The sequence below is a fragment of the Hipposideros armiger genome, unplaced genomic scaffold (genome assembly GCF_001890085.2).
Source record: "Hipposideros armiger isolate ML-2016 unplaced genomic scaffold, ASM189008v1 scaffold_606, whole genome shotgun sequence".
Classification (NCBI taxonomy): Eukaryota; Metazoa; Chordata; class Mammalia; order Chiroptera; family Hipposideridae; genus Hipposideros; species Hipposideros armiger.
In genome coordinates, this window is record NW_017731956.1 from 630,192 (window position 1) to 647,824 (window position 17,633).

General features: G+C 41.5%; 1 pseudogene; it reads right to left on the minus strand.

Moving 5' to 3' along the window:
- Positions 1–9,062: 9,062 nt before the first annotated feature.
- LOC109371974 (40S ribosomal protein SA-like) lies at positions 9,063–12,585 on the minus strand (annotated as a pseudogene).
- Between the last annotated feature and the right edge of the window lie 5,048 nt (positions 12,586–17,633).

Consider the following 17,633-nt stretch of genomic DNA (forward strand, 5'->3'; position numbering starts at 1 on the left):
GTCTGATGATGACTGTGCCAACAGAATCCATTAGAGCTTCTAGATATCTCACCTGGGCTATTCCCAAGAGCCCTAGAAGCATGAGGTTGGTTCTAGGGTCACCCAGAGACTTGTGTCTCCTCAGACTTGTTGGTCCTGCTTTAGGGAGCTTCTTGAATTTGAGAAACTTTGGAATCATTTTTATACAGGGTAAAAAGCAAAACTAAATTCTCAGTGGTTTGACAGCTCATCAGACCTTTTTCAAGTTCTCTAAAGCATGTAGGTCAGTTAGACTTTACCACTGGGTAAGGTTAATGGATGGCTGATCTGTCTTGCTTTTACTCAAATTGTATTTCACAATAAAGCAGCCTTTCCCCTGCTGTCGTTGGCTCTTAAGATTTTAGTTCTAGCCAGACCCTAAGTAAGGGCAGGAGTAAATTCTGAAGGGGGGGGGGGGAAAGGAGAACAAATGTGTTCTGAATTTCACAGAACAAAGTGGAGCTCTGGCTTGTGGTTCAGCTGGGGAGTAGAGACCCCCCACGGCTCTGCCCTCTGAGAATGCAGTGGTGAAATCTGGTCTGCTCCAGTGGAGCTGTGGCATTTGGGTTTAATTTGCTATATCTCAACGTGCCTACTTTGGTTTGGGGCTTAGTGCTGGCCTGACTTTCTTTGCTTGTCCCTCAAGTGTGTATAACCAGGGGAAGCCAAGTTTCCACTTGTATATACTGAATCATTCCCCTAGAAGCCCACTGCCCTTACAATGGCTCGTGGTGTTTATTGGCTTCTGCCTTTAAAAATTCAAAGTATGGGTTAACTGAAAATTGATAGGTTATCATTTGGAGGAGGAAGTGGAAAGTTCCACACAGACAACAGTCTAGCCCTAAGCAAACGAAACAAAACTTCGATTTCTACTGTAGACTTTGGGACCCACCCTCTCTTTTGGCTTTACAGCAGATTAGAAGGACTTTTTTTTTAAATCTCATATTTCAGTTTTCAGGAAGGAACCAGATCAAGCTTTTTAGGCATTATCCAGCGAGGATGTGCTGAATCAATTGCAGGCTTCATTTTGTAGGTGTCGGTATCAATGGATGGGGTGCTAGCTCAGCCCTTTTGAAAGTAACAGACGGAGGTGGCTCCAATAATTACATTAAGACCGTGGCTACACACTTGTCTTGGGGATTTGGAGTTGGGCTTAATCAAATCTGGATTTGACATTTCACAGCCCACATCAAGGATTTCTACAAAGGAACATCGGAGCGTTGCCAGCCATGCGCTTCTTTTACTTAGTGCCTCCTCCTGAGTAACTGAGCAGGCCTTGTGCTGATCCGGTTGATGCCTTGGCCGCTTTTCTGCCCTGCTGCACGGCACGCAGAGGTCCTGCAGGCCACAGTGTCTTTCAGTCTGTGAAAAACATTTAGTTAGTGCCTATTAGGCCCCAGGGCCCTGGGCTAAGGTCTGAAATAGATACGATGGTGAACAAGACTGAAAGGATCCTGAGCTGCCTTCATAAACATTACCCATAGTAGGAGCTACAGAAGTCCAGCCTGTGGCTCAGATCAATTAGCTATTTTTACTCATTCATCGTGTACCATGTACCAATAGATGATGCCTGCCCTCGAGGAGTTTAAAATTTAGTCCTATAGTTCTCAAACTTTAGTCACCTACAAAGCCCCACAGATACCTATTTAAAGTGGGAACAAGTATCAGCACTTTTCATAGGCAGACATTTTTGAGACAATTATTTTTTGGATCATAATTTGAGAAATGCTGATAAAAGTAGAAGCAATGTAAACAAACAGCTGCTAAAATAACATGATAAGTGCTGCACCTTTCATAGTGGAGGCTCCAAGGTGGGAGAACTCATCTTTGTTCAGGGGGCCAGAGAAGGTTTCCAATGCAAAGATGCAGATCTTATAGAATGATATAGGGTTTTCTCAGGCGGACAATGCCACTGGTGGAACGGTTGAGAGGGAGAGAGAATTCCAGGCAGAGAGGAGAGCAGGTAAAGGACACCAAGGTGGAGGGAGCATACCTGTTTTGTGCCCTGTGAGTACAGTGCTGAGAGGGAGACAACACTGTATTGGAAAGGTAGGCTGGAGGCTGGTCATTGAGGGTCTTGAAAGCTGACATAGATCCGAAAAACTGTTGGTGAGAAACCAGTTGGTAGCAGGGAAATAATGGATCAAATTTGCATTTTAGACAGGTTATTCAGGTGGCAGTGTGGTGCTGGATTGGAAACAAATGATACAGGAAGCAGGGATCAATTAGGGGTTTGTCTATTAGTATCAAATAATAGTGTAAAAATAATAGGCTTGTTGTCAGGATATATATGCAAAGTAGTCATTGGTTGTAAAGATATGTAAAGCAAGCAGACCCACCAGCCACAGGAAGAGCAGGAAGCACAGTGGAGCCCTTCACCATTAGCGCTCCACCATTAGAGTTAAGCAGGCACGTCCCTGCACCTGCTTCTCACCTTCCTCTCCATTGATTGGCTCCCACTGTCTCTTGTATCTTCCTCACACCTTCTTCCGACTCAAAAGTTTTATTCCTTTAGGGATATTTAAAGGAAAAGATGCAGAGTGAATGTATGTGACGTAACGGGGTAAGTGGAGGAGGAACCTCTCCAAGGCTGCCCCTTACTTAGAGGGTGGCCTTAAACAAAGCCTTTTGCACATTAGTGATCCATTTCTTAGTGAAACCTGAATTTCTTTATATAATGACAGCCATTGGCTGGTTGTTGTTGGTTTTTTTAAATTATCTTTTGTTTTTCTAATGGAAAAGCCTAAAAGTGTTGAATTAATGCCAAGTAATTGACTTTGTGAGCCTCAGCTGGAAAAGAGTACGAAGATGCATAAATGTAGTGTCTATTTTTCTAACAAAACTTCATCAATTCTGAATGATTGGGAGAAAACTAGTACTCGCATAAATATATGAATATTCTGAATTGTGGACAATTACAAAGCATTCAATCTTGTTTTCAAGTATAAGAATTCAAACTTAGTTCCTATTGCAATTATATCCTTGAGGCTCTGCATAAATAAATTATTTGAAGTGATTTATAATGAACATATTAATTTATTTTCATGTAAACAGCCCTGCATTTTTAAAATGATATATTATTCTACACCATTTTAATATTCTTCTTGCAAAAGGTTAATGCATCATTCATTTCTTTAGTAAAACTATTGCCCCATGAAGTGAAAGAGAAATTTAAAACTCTGCCTTCGCATCAACTGTTACAAATTAAAATTTTGTCTCACTAAGATTGAGAGGAGCAAGTTTTGGCAACCAAAATTCATAAAAGTCAGAATAAGTGAGGTTTTTCTGTGTTAGCCACATCTTCTTTCCATAGGTCATTATCCTTGTCTCCAAGGCTCTAGGTCAGCCTTGGAATCGAGTTTCAAAAGCCTTTAGTTCTACAAACATTCAAAAGTCATGAAAAATTCTCATTAGCCCATTGGCAGTGCGCCTCGTAAACAGCAACTTCCACTCCTTCCCACATGCTGGGCTGAGAGAACTCAGGGAGCTGCCTGCAGCCAATATATACCCCACATACTCATTACACATGTTCCCATGAAAAGAAGCAAAAATGAGGCTGGCCAGAAAGGCTGACAGAGCCATGTCTACCCAGTCCCAGTGCCTCTTTGGCCCATTTCTGATTTCTTTGAGGATTGTGCTGATTTATTCAGTCAGCTACAAGCAGCATCCGTTTAAGTTCTCCTGAACTATCCCTGGCAGGCTTCAAGGGAGGCCCCATCCCTGTGATGTGTCTCAGTTTGGGTGAATAAATACTTGTCCTTCAGGATTTTATGAACTTGGATCTCAGCTCCTCGTAATGTGAATCTCTCAATACCAAAAAGTCTTGAATATTCTAATCTATCCTAACAGTGAATATCTCGTAACCCACTCCATCGATTTACTGGTCCTTTCCTGGACTCTGTAACTCTGACCTGTCTTTTTTTGAGAATTCAGTCAAGGGAGCAATAGAGTATAACGGGTAATCTCGTGGTCCTTGAAGTTTGCAAGTCCAGAGATCAAGCACAGGCTCTGTATGGAATTGCATTGTGACCTGCAACAGGGTGCTTAACTTCGCTGAGCCTGTCTCCTCATCAGTCAAATCAGAAGGGCAACAGCACACTTTTTATCAGGTTGTTATAAGGATTAAATGAATGAACACTTGTACCCATTAGAATAGCATACAGACATAAGCATGATCATCTGGAAACACAAACATAAACACAAACATAACTTGATGAATTTTTGGCAAACTACAATGAATGTATGGCAAGCTACAGTCTATGCATTTGCTGGGAATACAATCCCAGCATTTTCCTGAGCCTAAATCAAGTGCAGTTGATCCCATCTAGCCTTACAGTGGTAGCTGCCAGGGATGACTTTGCAGGACCACATTGTGCATCTTACTGAAAGCAACACCCATTATTTATCATTGGTTTAGTGCCTACTCTTGTTCAGGCACTGTGTTAGGAAGTGATATTTCAAAATATCAAGAACAAACCAATGACTTGAAACCTTAGAGTGCTGCTTATAGTATGGACATAGTTGTTGGAAGCATTGTCCCCCTGTACTCTGTATTGGTCAGCATTTAAGTACTGTAACAAACAGTCCCAGTGTCTCACTGTATCAATAAAGGTTTACTTCTTACTCACATTGTATTTGTTATCTACTGCTTTGTAGCAAATGACCCCAAAACTTCCCAGTTTAAAGCAACAGACATTCATTATCTCACACAGATCCCGAGAGTCAAGGATCCAGGAGCAGCTTAGCTGGGTGATTCTAGCTCAGTCTCTCACAAAGCTGTATTCAACATATCTGCTGGAGTTGCAAGCATTTGAAGTCTCATCTGGGGCTGGGGAATTATGTTCAAGCTCATGCACCTGATTTTTGGCAGGCCTCAAGGCCTCGCTGACTGTTGGAGGGAGGTCTCCATTCCTTACCATGTGGGTATCTCCACAGGCTGCCTAAGTGACCCCAAGACATGGCAGCTGGCTTTCCCCAGAAAAAAAACAGAGAGAGGGAGAGAGATGTGGAGAGAGAAAATGAGTGACAGAGCACCCCGGACAGAAGCTACAGTTTTTATAAGATAATCTCAGAAGTGACATACCATCATTTGTACCATATGCTGTTGTTCCCACAGACCAACCCTGGTACCATGTAAGAGGTGAGCACACAAGGAGACATGACCATTGGAGGCAGGTTACCACACAATGAATAAGTGCCATAGCCTATTGTGAGTCATTGGTCAGCTGAGGTGGATTGGGCAGAGTCTGTTCCACTCAGGTTTATTCCAGGACCCAAAGTCCTTCCATTCAGAGGCTCCTCCTATGCCTTTGGCACTCTCACCTGACCCTCTGCGTCTCGCTAGTTCAGGAGCCGGGGAAGAGCACAATGGTGGAGCTGCCCCACAGATTCTGGTGGCCAGACTAGGACAGTGTGCACATTTTACTTTGGCCACATTCACGAACCAGAAATCACCTAATTGCAGGGGAGGCTGGGAAGTGTGTTCTGTCTGTGGCCCTGGATTGAAAGGGAATGGGATTTAGTAAATGCATAGCAGGCACGCTGCCACACCCTCTATCTGAAAGCTGATTTTTTTTTAAAGCAGCCTGTTCAGTTTTACTACAACAAAAAACCATAAGATTGCTTGTCACTATGCGACAAAGCAATTGATGGATTGCATATTTTCACCTTTTCAATGCGTTGTAAATGCAGCCCCTGTTTAAGGGCCTGCAAGCAGGTGGCGGGGAGCAGCTCCTGAACCATTAAGTTTGCTGCTTTTTCAGGACTACTATTAGGATGCGGGCAGAAACAAGTCTCGCCTTGTTTCCCAAGTGGGAAAAGAAGAAAGTCATTGTTCCCAAGCAAATGAAAATACAAATCACAAGACTAAAATTATGAATGCAAAACAATATATTAAAATGTGGCTTGTGTGTGGTAGTATTTGCATGCATTTTAATATGCATCTGTCATTCCCTTTGCAAAATGCAGTAGGCTCTGAAAATATTAAACAACTGAGTACAGTTAATAATGAGAGGAATTGTTTTGAAATATATTTTAACCCATTTATGTTTCCATTGCCAAACCTCTTGTCTTTAAGGGCTTTGAGAGACCAAATCAGTTCGTTTTATTGGTCAGATCTCAGATCTCTATGACCTAAGGACAATTCACAAAATATTTTTCAAAAAGTGACATGATAAAGCTCAAATAATTGGAACATGGCTAAAATCATTCATGGGGGGAAAAGAATCAAATCCATATTTGAAAACTGGGAAAGACTTGAGAGATCCTTTGGATTACACATTCTCATCTCTCCTCCTTATTCTGAAATCTGGCCACATTTATATCGAAAGAATCCATGAGAAATTTGAGACCACATTTTCCAAAACCCCAACTTGCTGAGCCTTCTGCTCTAACTATCTTTGCCGCTGAAGTTTTCAGAATTGGTTTTGCCCTTTTCTGGCGTTTGTCTGGTTTTCCATTTGAGCAAACCCCCAAAAAGAGAAATCCCTTTTTACGGTAGTAACAAAAATGAACCGAATTTCAACCCCACTTAGAATACTTGCTCTCTGCACACAGAGGCTTCTGCACCAGAGAAGAAGAATATATTATATGTGAACCCAGCTCTCAGTCATAAACTTGAAATACATCAAGCTCTTTGTTGTTAATTGGTGCTTACCTCACCTGAAGGCTTTTGCCAAGAAGAGCAGAGGGGTTTAATGGGCAAGGAAGAAAGGAACGAGCCTGGAGCTCTGGAAAACAGTCCCGGCCACATGTGAATTTTAGCTGCTGGGGCTTCCCACCCCCTAGTATGCTAGAGCAACAAAGTGGCCTATGTGCTTTCTTGAACCTCGGCTGTTTATTTGGGGGGTACGGCTCAGACTGGGGCCTGAGTGATAACTGCTTCATGTAATTACGAAGACAGCTTGAAAACTATGCCCTTCTTTGTTTTAGCTTCCAGATGACGGCTGTCTAACTGCTGTTTGTGCCAGTTTTATTTCAAAGCGCTTTTCTTTCCATATTTCAAAGGTCAGTGTGTTTACTGGTGGCCAAAAAGAGCCTGTGTGTAAGAGAAAGAAACACATGTGGTTGAGTGGCAGGACTGGATAGGGAGTCAGTAGAACTAGGTTTGAATCCTAGATTGGCTTCTAGATAAGTGAGAGACCTGAAATGTATTTGACTTTTCCTCCTTCATTACCACAGAAAGGAGAGGAAGTAAACGGTAACAATAGTCTCTTTTAGGTTAAAAGTGTATTTTCTAGAAGTCTGGTTCAGGGAGAAGAAATGGAGGTATTTTCAGTAAAGGAACGTTATCAAAAGTGCAGCCAAGAAAATGTCCACTTCACCTTTCTCATAATGGAAATATTCCCCTCCTTCAAAGAAAGCAGACTGGATAGTCTGGCCATCCTTGGAAACCTTGAAAATGTTTTTGGTCAAGGAATATTAGCACAGGGAAATAAAGCAAACCTCAAATGCTTTATCAGGACTCTCGGTTGGATTTCTGACATCATTACTCTTAGACCATCAAGGCTCATCAGACTGAGTTACCTGCCCGGATACAAAAACATTAGTGTTTCTAGTATAAATATTTGAAAACAGCATCAAATTTCAATTACATAAGCTCAATACCTATTTCAAATGTCCTTCATGATTCATTTTCTTCTAATCTGTGTTTTCCCATTTATCTTCCCTCAATTTTCTATATCGTGAGCTACTGGGGAAAGGAGATGAATATGCTGCTGAAGTGGTGGAGAGCATGTAGTATTCTGAAACTGGATTTGTCTGGGTTTAAATCTTAGTACTGACATGTATTAGCTGTGTGACCTTGCATAACTTACTTAACCTCTCTGTGCCTCAGTTACCTTGTCTACTAATATGAGTACTCAGTTCATGGTGTTGTGAGGGTGAAATAGATTGACATATGTGGGCTATGTAGAATAGTAGTGCCTGGCACTTAGCAAACTTTTAGATGCTAGCTACTCGTGAAAAACATTCTCCCTTTCTGAAATGAATTCTACATTTGGAAAAAATCTTCTGTGTTGTGCTACCATTTCTCTTCTTGAATCAATGCACATATACCTGTAGAAATAAAACAGTAAATTTGCAAATGCCAAGGGAATAGTTCCTGCATTATAAAAGGCAAGAGACAGAAAAAGAGAATAAATAAAATGTCTAAAACTTAATCTTCCAGTTACTGTGGATGGATTTTCAGCTTCCTGTAAGTAAGGTACTATCTGCCTTGGGTTTGCACAAGACAAACAAAATTCTCATTACTTAACCAGGAAAAGGCATGGCTATACTTGGCTGTGACTCAAGAAGGAAAGGAAGGGAGGAGGGGATCACAGGAAAGAGGAACTAAAGTGTATTGAAGACCTTGTCTCAGCGCTACATTTTCACTGCATGGGATCCATTAGTTGGATGTTATTGCCTACATTTTACAATCAAAGAAAACAAGGTTTAGGGAAGTGAAGTGACTTTTCAGTCTATTCAGCCAGTCGTAGAGTGGCTAGGATTTAAACTCATGTCCTTTTGATGACAAGACCCCTATTTTTGTCTCCTTTTCACATCACCTTCTCAGGAAGGTCTCAGGTAGGATGGGGGGCTACCAGGGGTATGAGTCGGACCTAGACTCCAGATGGTCAGTGACTATGTGCACATTATTAACAAGAAGCTCTTTTTTTAGAAAAAGATTTTATTGGGGGATTGGGGAAGGGGACAGTGTTGGGGAATTGGGGAAGGGGAACATTGTGTTTTTCCAGGACCCATCAGCTCCAAGTCAAGTTGTTGTCCTTCAGTCTTAGTTGTGGAGGGCGCAAGCTCAGCTCCAAGTCCAGTAGCTGCATGTAATCTAGTTGCAGGGGAGCAGGGGGGGCGGGCGGGGGCGGCGGGCACAGCCCACTATCCCATGCAGGAGTCTAACCGGCAAACGTGTTTCTCAGAGCTCACACTCTAACCAACTGCGCCACTGGCCGGGCCTCTTTTTTTTTTTTTTCTAAGCTATTTCTACCCCTGTTCACATGCAGTAGACTCATGGGGGATCTTTGTTGTGAAACTTGCAAATTTAGGCATCAAGGAGAAGGGAAACTTTCGAAAAGTAATTTTCTTTCACTGCTAAAGTCAGAACTATCTATTTCCCTGGTCACAGCCTTTTCAGCAGCGGGCTGGTCCTCCTCGCATCTCTTCAGGCTCTCTGTAGAAGTAGAGGTCAGGTGTGCCCTCCCGCGGGTGCTCACAGGAGCCGGTGACGCCATGCGCAGAGCTTCCCCACCCTTCTTGGCGGCATCAGACCCACCCGGTGAGCTCCCTGTTGTTGCACAGATGGCAGTGTCCACACAGTGCAGAGGAGAGTCCGTTACAGCGGTGGCAGGCAGGCCAACATAAGACATCTCTGTGAGAGGCTGGTGCTCAGCCCGGGATCAGTAACCACTGGAAGTCGAAGCTCTGGGAAGGCTGCCTGGATCTGGTCAGTGAAGGTTCCAGGAGTGACGCAGCCAGCAACGGGAGTGGTTCCAGTGGCAGCAGCGAACTTCAGCACAGCCTTCCGGCTGGTTTTCCTGGAGGATATGACACTGACATCGGCTGTGTTTTTAACTGTAACAATGGTACGAGCTGCCAGCCAAAGCTTCTCCCAGGTTCTCTTCTCATTTATGATGCAGATACCGTCACTTTTCCTATTGTAGATGCACTGTTCCATTTGGAAGTCAAAGTCGGTGCCACCTAAGTGGGTTCTTCCTGCAACGAATTTGAGGACATCCTCCTCCATTTGTAGGACATCAAGGGCTTTGGATATTGTGAAAGTTTCCCTTTAAATTAGGGCAAGAACCCAGAACAACACTGTATGGACCCCTCTCTGGGTAGCTCAGGAAAGTACAACACTTCTCCATGGAGATAAAGAGAGCTTGGGTACATGAATTTCTTCTGTCATGACCTTGACCCCCACCCCTTTCATTGCCTTGGAGCAAGTATAGACCATGTTGATAAGACTCTGGCAATGAAGTACAGGTTATTTTCTTCATACCTAATTACTTCACTGAATTCAACAAGGTTTTCTAAACCTGTTTGTGTGTGTTTAGATGAGTAATTATGAGCATTTACTTAGAAGTCTTATCCAAATTCCTTTTTAAGAAAGATGTCAGGACCTCATTCTCAATTCTGTTACTGAAGCTGTGATTTTCCCAGTTTAGAGCTGAGATGCTAAAGCTAAACAGGAATATAGATTTCACTTTCAATAAAATCACTGGCTAGTGAAACCCAAATTAAAACAGAGTATTGAAAATCAAGCTGCCTTTTTCTATTAGAACCAACAAGAGCTGTTTCACTTTCCAAATCAAAAGTTCTAGATACTGAAATCCTATTTGGAGGAAATGCTACAGATTATTAAAAAGCAGATAGTTATTATGAGCTGTTTTCTTTTAGTTCCCAGAATGTTTTAACGACAAAGCTAAGGACAGGTACATATAAACATCAACATTTTAATTGAAGAATGAAGAACAGAGAGAAGACATGAAATGCTCCAAAGCATTTAGGAAAGACAGTGCTTTCTTTCAAGACTCAGGGTGACCTCGTTGTTAGAAAAAAGGCTGTCCATTTAACACATCTCTTTCCTGACTGTCTTTTCTTCTCTAGTTATATTTCTTTTCTGTCTGTAGTTCTCCATCTTAAAATAAAAGCACACTAACAGTAATAATAACAGCAACAAAAACTTTGTTTGGCTTGGTGCCCCCTTTAGTCCCTATCTAAAAAAAAAAGAGAGATTCTTAACCTGGGCTTCACACAAAAGCTTATATGTATGTATGCAATGGTATTTCTTTTTTTCTGGGAATTAGGTCCATAGCTCTCATGAACATGCAAAGAATGTATAATCCTCCAACAGGAGTTAAGCGAACAACAACTAACACTGAAGAAATATATGGCACCTTCTTAGTCCATTTTCTAATGCTGCCATTTTATTTCAGCTGGGTTTTTTATAAAAGTGAATGAATAGTCCATTGCAGGCTCAATTTTCTGGTCAGAGTAGATATGATGATGCCCATTACTTTGGATATTGTAAAGAGATGGAATCACTCAGATATCCTGCTATTCAGTTCAAATGTATTTTCCCCCCAAACCATTTCCCTCCCACCATGGTGTCATGAACTCCCCATTCTCTTAGCCACATTTGCTTGAGGTCTAAGGAGTCTTTCCTGACCTTTATGTCTCCTGTCTAATCCATTGGAAACCCTCTCAGGTCACCTACAGAAGTCCCTTGAATACAGCTCTTCGTTTTCATTGTTAAAAGCCAGCATTGTCCACCACTGGTGGTTTTCATCACTGTAAGATTACACTGGGAGCTTTTTACCTTATACTGAAGCTTAGACCCAAACCTAGAACGTTTCATACACCTATTCTGGGATAGAGCTTAGGCATATGCATTTTTTATAATCTCCTTAGAGTACAGCCAGAGCTGAGAGTCCCTTGCCTTCCTTATTTTATTTGACTATATTTTTTACTATGAAGGTCTTCTAGCTAGTGACCTTGTATCCAATATTGCTAGTTCTACCTTATTCTGTATCACTTTCCTCTCACCCAGATTAATCTCAGCATCTTAATTTCCTCATGACTTTCTTTGATCAGGACACTTCATTGCCTTCCATTGCCTGTCTGTAGAGGCACTTAAGTGGCTCTGTGGGGGCTTTAAGGACTCCCCTGACTGGGGAGGATGGAGGGATAATACTCTAGAGCAGCAGTTCTCAACCTTCCTAATGCTGTGACCCCTTAATACAGTTCAGTTCCTCATGTTGTGGTGACCCCCAACCATAAAATTATTTTCGTTGCTACTCTATAACTGTAATTTTCCTGCTGTTATGAATCATAATGTAAATATCTTTTTGTTTTCTGATGGTCTTAGGCGACCCCTGTGAAAGGGTTGTTCAATCCCCAAAGGGGTCGTGACCCACAGGTTGAGAACCGCTGCTCTAGAGAGTCTCTCCCCTAATTCTGCAGATAGGACCCTCCAAGATAAAGTGACTTGACTTGCTTAAAGACATGATCATTTAGTAGCAGAGATGGATCTAGAATTCAAACTCCCTTACCTTGACCCTTTTTTCTAATTCAGAATGCCGCCTATGCCAGGGTTATAATAATAGGTGGTGGAGGTCAGTGCTGGGCCTCTGCCATTTTGTCTTTATTTGCTAGCTCTGTTCTGCAGCCTTGGGTTTTTTTTCTGGAACATCTTCAGCAGGTATCTCTATGTCTTCAGGAAAATCTGATGTGACTGAAAGATTTGGCTAGTCCCATTTGTCAGGACTGTTGACAGCAGCCCTGGGAACTGTAGGACCAGAAATACCGGGGCCTTGATGCCACACCTATCAATCTAATAATGGTGTGTTTAAGCACAGTGTGTCCTGTGTTAGCTTCAAAGTCTATCTGTGATGCTTCATATTAAATGGTTAACTTTAGGACAAGCTCCGTGAGCTACCCACATAGCAGCTTATCTGTAATTCAGGGAAAATCGATGTTCTACCTGCCCCAAAATATCATCATTACCCACCTCTCACATTACCTGAAGTTCTCAGTTTTGGTCACTCCTCCCGGTAATAAGGCAATCTTCATTTTATGAAATGCAAATGATATCTCAAAAGGATAGCATTCACTTGTCAGTATTCATTAATACCTTAAACCAAATTTTATTTATTATTATTATTATTATTATTATTATTATCATCATCATCATCATCATCATCATAATCATCATCATCACCTGGCTCAGAACAAAGTCCTGAAAGAATGGACCTAGTGCGGGTAAAGTTGATGGATGAAAGGTAGTATGGAGTGGAGCAGAGAAAAAATCGAGAGCTTGGGTGCAGTGTTACAAGAGGAACCTGGACACTAACCGAAAAGAGAAAATTAAAGAGGGTGTCAACAGGTAAGTTTTGTCTGATTCTCAGTTTGGCTGAATTCATCATTTTCCCCAGAGTTCTCCTTGGTTAGTTCCATTTCTATATTGATGTTTGCCTGCCATTGGCTGAAAATGTGGAAAGAATAATAGCAATCACTGGCTAACATTGACTGTGCACTTAATGTGTGCCCGACACGGCTTGAAGCATTCTCCCTGCACCAACTTGTTTATCCTCCCCCCAACCATGGAAGATTTGATGCCATGCATATCCCCATTTCACAGGTGATAAAACTGAAGTCCAGAGTTTGGAAGAACATCCCTCATATCATCCAGCAAGTAAATGCTGGAGTTATGGTTTCAACACAAGCAGTCTGTCTCCAAAACCTGCATTCTTAACCACTGTGATCTACCGTCTCTCAAAACCACAGCATTTGTAAGCAAATGGTAGGGTTAATCTTCAAATCCAGACAGCCTGATTCCAGATGATTCCACCATGATGCCTCCTGGGTTGGAATGAGTCTTTCAAGCACATCAGACTTACAGTCATGGAGATTCTAGTGGTCCAGAGCATGTGTCTCGGTTTAGGATCCTCCTATAGTTGTAGGAGTCTGGTGTCTTAATAACAGTGCTCTATTGATTTGATATAAAATGCCAATCTGACAAAGTCAGTTGAATATAAACCTCACAAAGTGTTAGGCAAAATCCCTGCCTGGCTGTTATTGTCCCGTACTGAAACAGAGAATTCAAACCAAATTGCTTCTTCTTTCTGTAAAAAGGTCAGCTGAAATAAAAATGGTTTAATATCCCTTCTCCCTCTATGTAACCAGACACTGCCATTGTCCAGGGGACATCAACAATGAACCTGATATCTTCGATTTAGGAAATTGCTACACTGCCTTGAGTTGTATTTTGCAAAGCCCTCTGAAGGGCTTTTTGGAGATTATTTAATGAATCCTCATAGACATTCAGCCAGGTTTTCACCCCTTGGAGTGCCACCTTCCTGCTAAGAACTTCTCAAGATATAAAGCAGATGGCAGGTGTTAGATTAAAAATAAAAATGTGGCTGTAGTTTGGAGACAGTCTTGCTCAACTCATGCCTTCCCGCCTAATGATGGAACAAATTCTGGTAAGATGGTCCATTTGGGGGCTGGAGAGCAGAATAAAATGTCTTTGAGGCCAGTGCTACTAAAACTCAGCTTCTTGCTGATTCTCTGGAAGCTGAGAAGATGGAAATAGAATTGCTGAAGGAAGGGAGATGCGAAAGGTTTAGGAAACGAACAGCAACTTTACACAATATGTAAACTACACAGGCTCCATTTTTAAAATCTTTTCCCCTTTTCTTCTAATAATTAGCTATTTTCATACCCCAATTAAATTATTTATTCCTATTGTTCAGTCAATAAATGCAAAACAAACAAAATAAAACAACCAAAAAGATACTCTTGTCAGAAAATTTTCTTCTCTGTTATTCTCTGGTTTTTAGGATGGAAATGCCTCACCCACTCCCTTAATAGATTTAACCTAGCTTTGCTTGCAAACATCTTTCATTCCATGGAGGCCTTAAAGAAACAAGTACATTGCAGCAGGGATTCCCAATCTTTTTGTCAAGAGAAGCTGCTTTTCATTTCCCCTGAAGCATTAAGGTCAAGGGGTGGAGGTGGGGAGTTTCCAGAACATGTTTCATCCCTCCTTGTAGAAGCTGTCAAACCACAGGCCACTGAGTTGTGCGCTATCAGATCAGACGGGGCTTCCAGGCCTATCAGCGGAGGCAACAGGTTGAGAGCTCACATGCAAGGATTCTTGATTTGATGAGAAATGGAAAAACTCTTAAGAAAAACAAAAAGCAATTACTTGCTGTTTCACTTCCCCATAACATGTTCTGAGCACCAAGCTAAATTCATTTGCCACCAGAGTCAGTCAAAACAGTGAAGTTCACATAGTGTAACCTCTGGAGATCTTTCTTCTTAGCATTACACCATCCTTGTATATATCCCAGACCAAGCTTCATGAATATGCCTTTGTTGCCCTAGGTAGAGTTTCCAGGATTGCTGTCCTGATTGAATGGGACATTCCAGCAGGGTTTCACCCTGTGGAGTAATGCCATCTTTGTACTAAGGTAAGAACTTCCCTGGAAACAATGTTGTGACTATAGGTGCTCACATTCCCACTGTTTACTCTTAACCCACTCATATTTCATGAGTTTTCACAGTACAAACTATGCTTCTGCTCTGAGTTGGGGGGCATGTAATGTGGAGATGGAGAAACTGTTTGAACTCTCCAGGTAGCCATGCTAGGATGGTTCCCCTGCAACCCACGGAATTGCAGATTTCAGAGTTAGAAGGAATTTCAGTATATCATTTAATCGTGTCCAAACATCTTGGGTAAGATGGTCCCATTTTATAGATGACACAATGGAGGCCCAGAGACACTAATGGCCTTATCTAAGGTTATCTGGTCACCTTCTAAGGCTAGGAGATAAGGGAAGCCTTGGGACTTTATCTGTTTTATGCTGTTTTATAAATATTCAAAGGAATATATGATGTCAACACATAATGACTTATGTACACATGGTATTTGCAAGGTAGAGAAAAAGAATGGAATACTTAATAATGCAACAGAAGAAGTCCTGTAATATCAGTCCCATCTGATTTCTAGCTTAATTTGGCTTGTTTAAGAATCTGACCCAAACTCAACCAAAGTAATACCCTGCAACATAGTCAGTATTTATGGATTAATGGCTTAGATTCCTGACTTCAGAGAATAGCATGGTGTTTCTTACTCCAGTTTTGGATCTTTATTCAATAATAGTCTTCTGTTAAAGTCTCCTCCTATTCTCTTCCCATTTGCTTCATGACTTCCCACCTCAACTTGGCTTTTTGCTATTGCTTGGGTCCTTCCTCAATAGCTGAGTGATTCCTCAAAAGGTCATATAGGTAACACTATTCCTGGGTGAACCAGGTCCCAGGCCACATCTTCAATATGCTGCTTATAGATGGCCCCCACCCAGTCTATACTAGGCATTAGTGAGTGGTGAAGATTTTTTTCCAGTGATAGTTATTGTAATGATCAACTTCAGAGCTATATACAAATTGCTTTTGTCATTACTGTAATAAAGATAGTATTTAGATGGTGGGGTTTGTTTGCGGAGTTCCCATTTAGTGTCTGTCTGTGCAACAACCAAGTATTATATGGAGTTCTGGACATAAAGTTGAAACACAGTATGTGCATTTGAACTATGAATTTTGAATTACTGCAGACAGAAACCAAGAATGTTCTTCAGTTGATATAAAAATACCCATTCCCACACAGACAAATATGGGAAAGGGAGCCATATGGAACCTGAGAGGAGATGGTCATATTTTAGAGAACCAAATAAATGTGAGGAAAGGATACAAATAGGATCAGGATAGATATTTTCCTTAACCTCAAGTAGCTAGCATTCCCTAATTGCTTTGTAGAAAGAAGTTTGTTTTAGGTGAACATTATCATCTAATAATATTGTGAATTTATATCATTTAATATTATTGTGAATTTGTGTTTATATAGTTATATTGCATTCAATATCTATTGATGTGTAACAAATGGCTCCTAGATTTAGTGGCTTAAAACAACAAACGTATGTATGTTTCACTGTTTCTGAAAGTTAGAAATCCCAGAATGGCTTAGCTGGGTGGCTGTAGCTCAGGGTTTCTGATGAGATTATAGTCAAGGTATCAGCCAGGGCTGCATCATCTGAAGACTTGGATGGGCCTGGAGGAGCTGCTTCCAAGATGGCTCACTCACTGGAATCATCAGTTCCTCAGTAGTGTCTGGAAACCTCAGTTCTTTACTACATGGCATCTCCATAGAGCTGCCTGGGCAGCCTCAAGACATGGTATCTGGCTTCTCCCAGAGTGAATGGTCCAACAGACAGTCAGAGAGAGAGAGATAACATTCAACATGGAAGCTGCAGTCTCTTTTTGGGGAGAAGGGGACATTTTTTTTTATTGTGGTAAAATATATATGACATGTATTAATCATTTTAACCACTTTAAGTGTACAATTCCATGGCATTAAGTACATTCACATTGTTGTGACACCATTGCCACTATCCATTTCCAGATCTTTTCATCACCCCAAACAGAAGATGTGTACCCACCAAACAATAAATCTTATTCCAACTACTCCCAACATCTACTAGGCTCTATTCTCTTTTCTGTCTCCATGAATTTGCCTATCCTAGGTACCTCATATAAGTGGAATTATACAATATTTGTCCTTTGTGTCTAGCTTATTTCACTATTATAATGTTTACAAGATTCATTCATATTATAGCATATATCAGAATTTCATTCCTTTTTATGGCTGAATAATATTCCATTGCACATATATGTGTGTGTGTATATATATATGTATATATATGTATATATATATACATATATATATATACACACATTTTGTTTATCCATTCATCTGTCGATAGACATTTGTGTTGTTTCCACCTTTGCTGTTGTCTTTTGATAACCTAATCAGGAAATGACACACCACCACTTCTGCTGCAATCTATTCACTGGAAACAGGTCACTAAAGCAATCCCACACTTGGGCCGGCTGAGTGTCGCATTGGTTAAGAGCTGGCTTGGGACGCCAGCTCTGAGCAGCAGGGCCCCGGTTCAGATCCCACATGGGGGTCAGTGACACTGCCCTCTACAGCTAAGATGGTGAACGGCAGCTCAACCTGGAGCTGGGCTGCCGTGAGTCACCTGAGACTGAGTAGGCTGCAG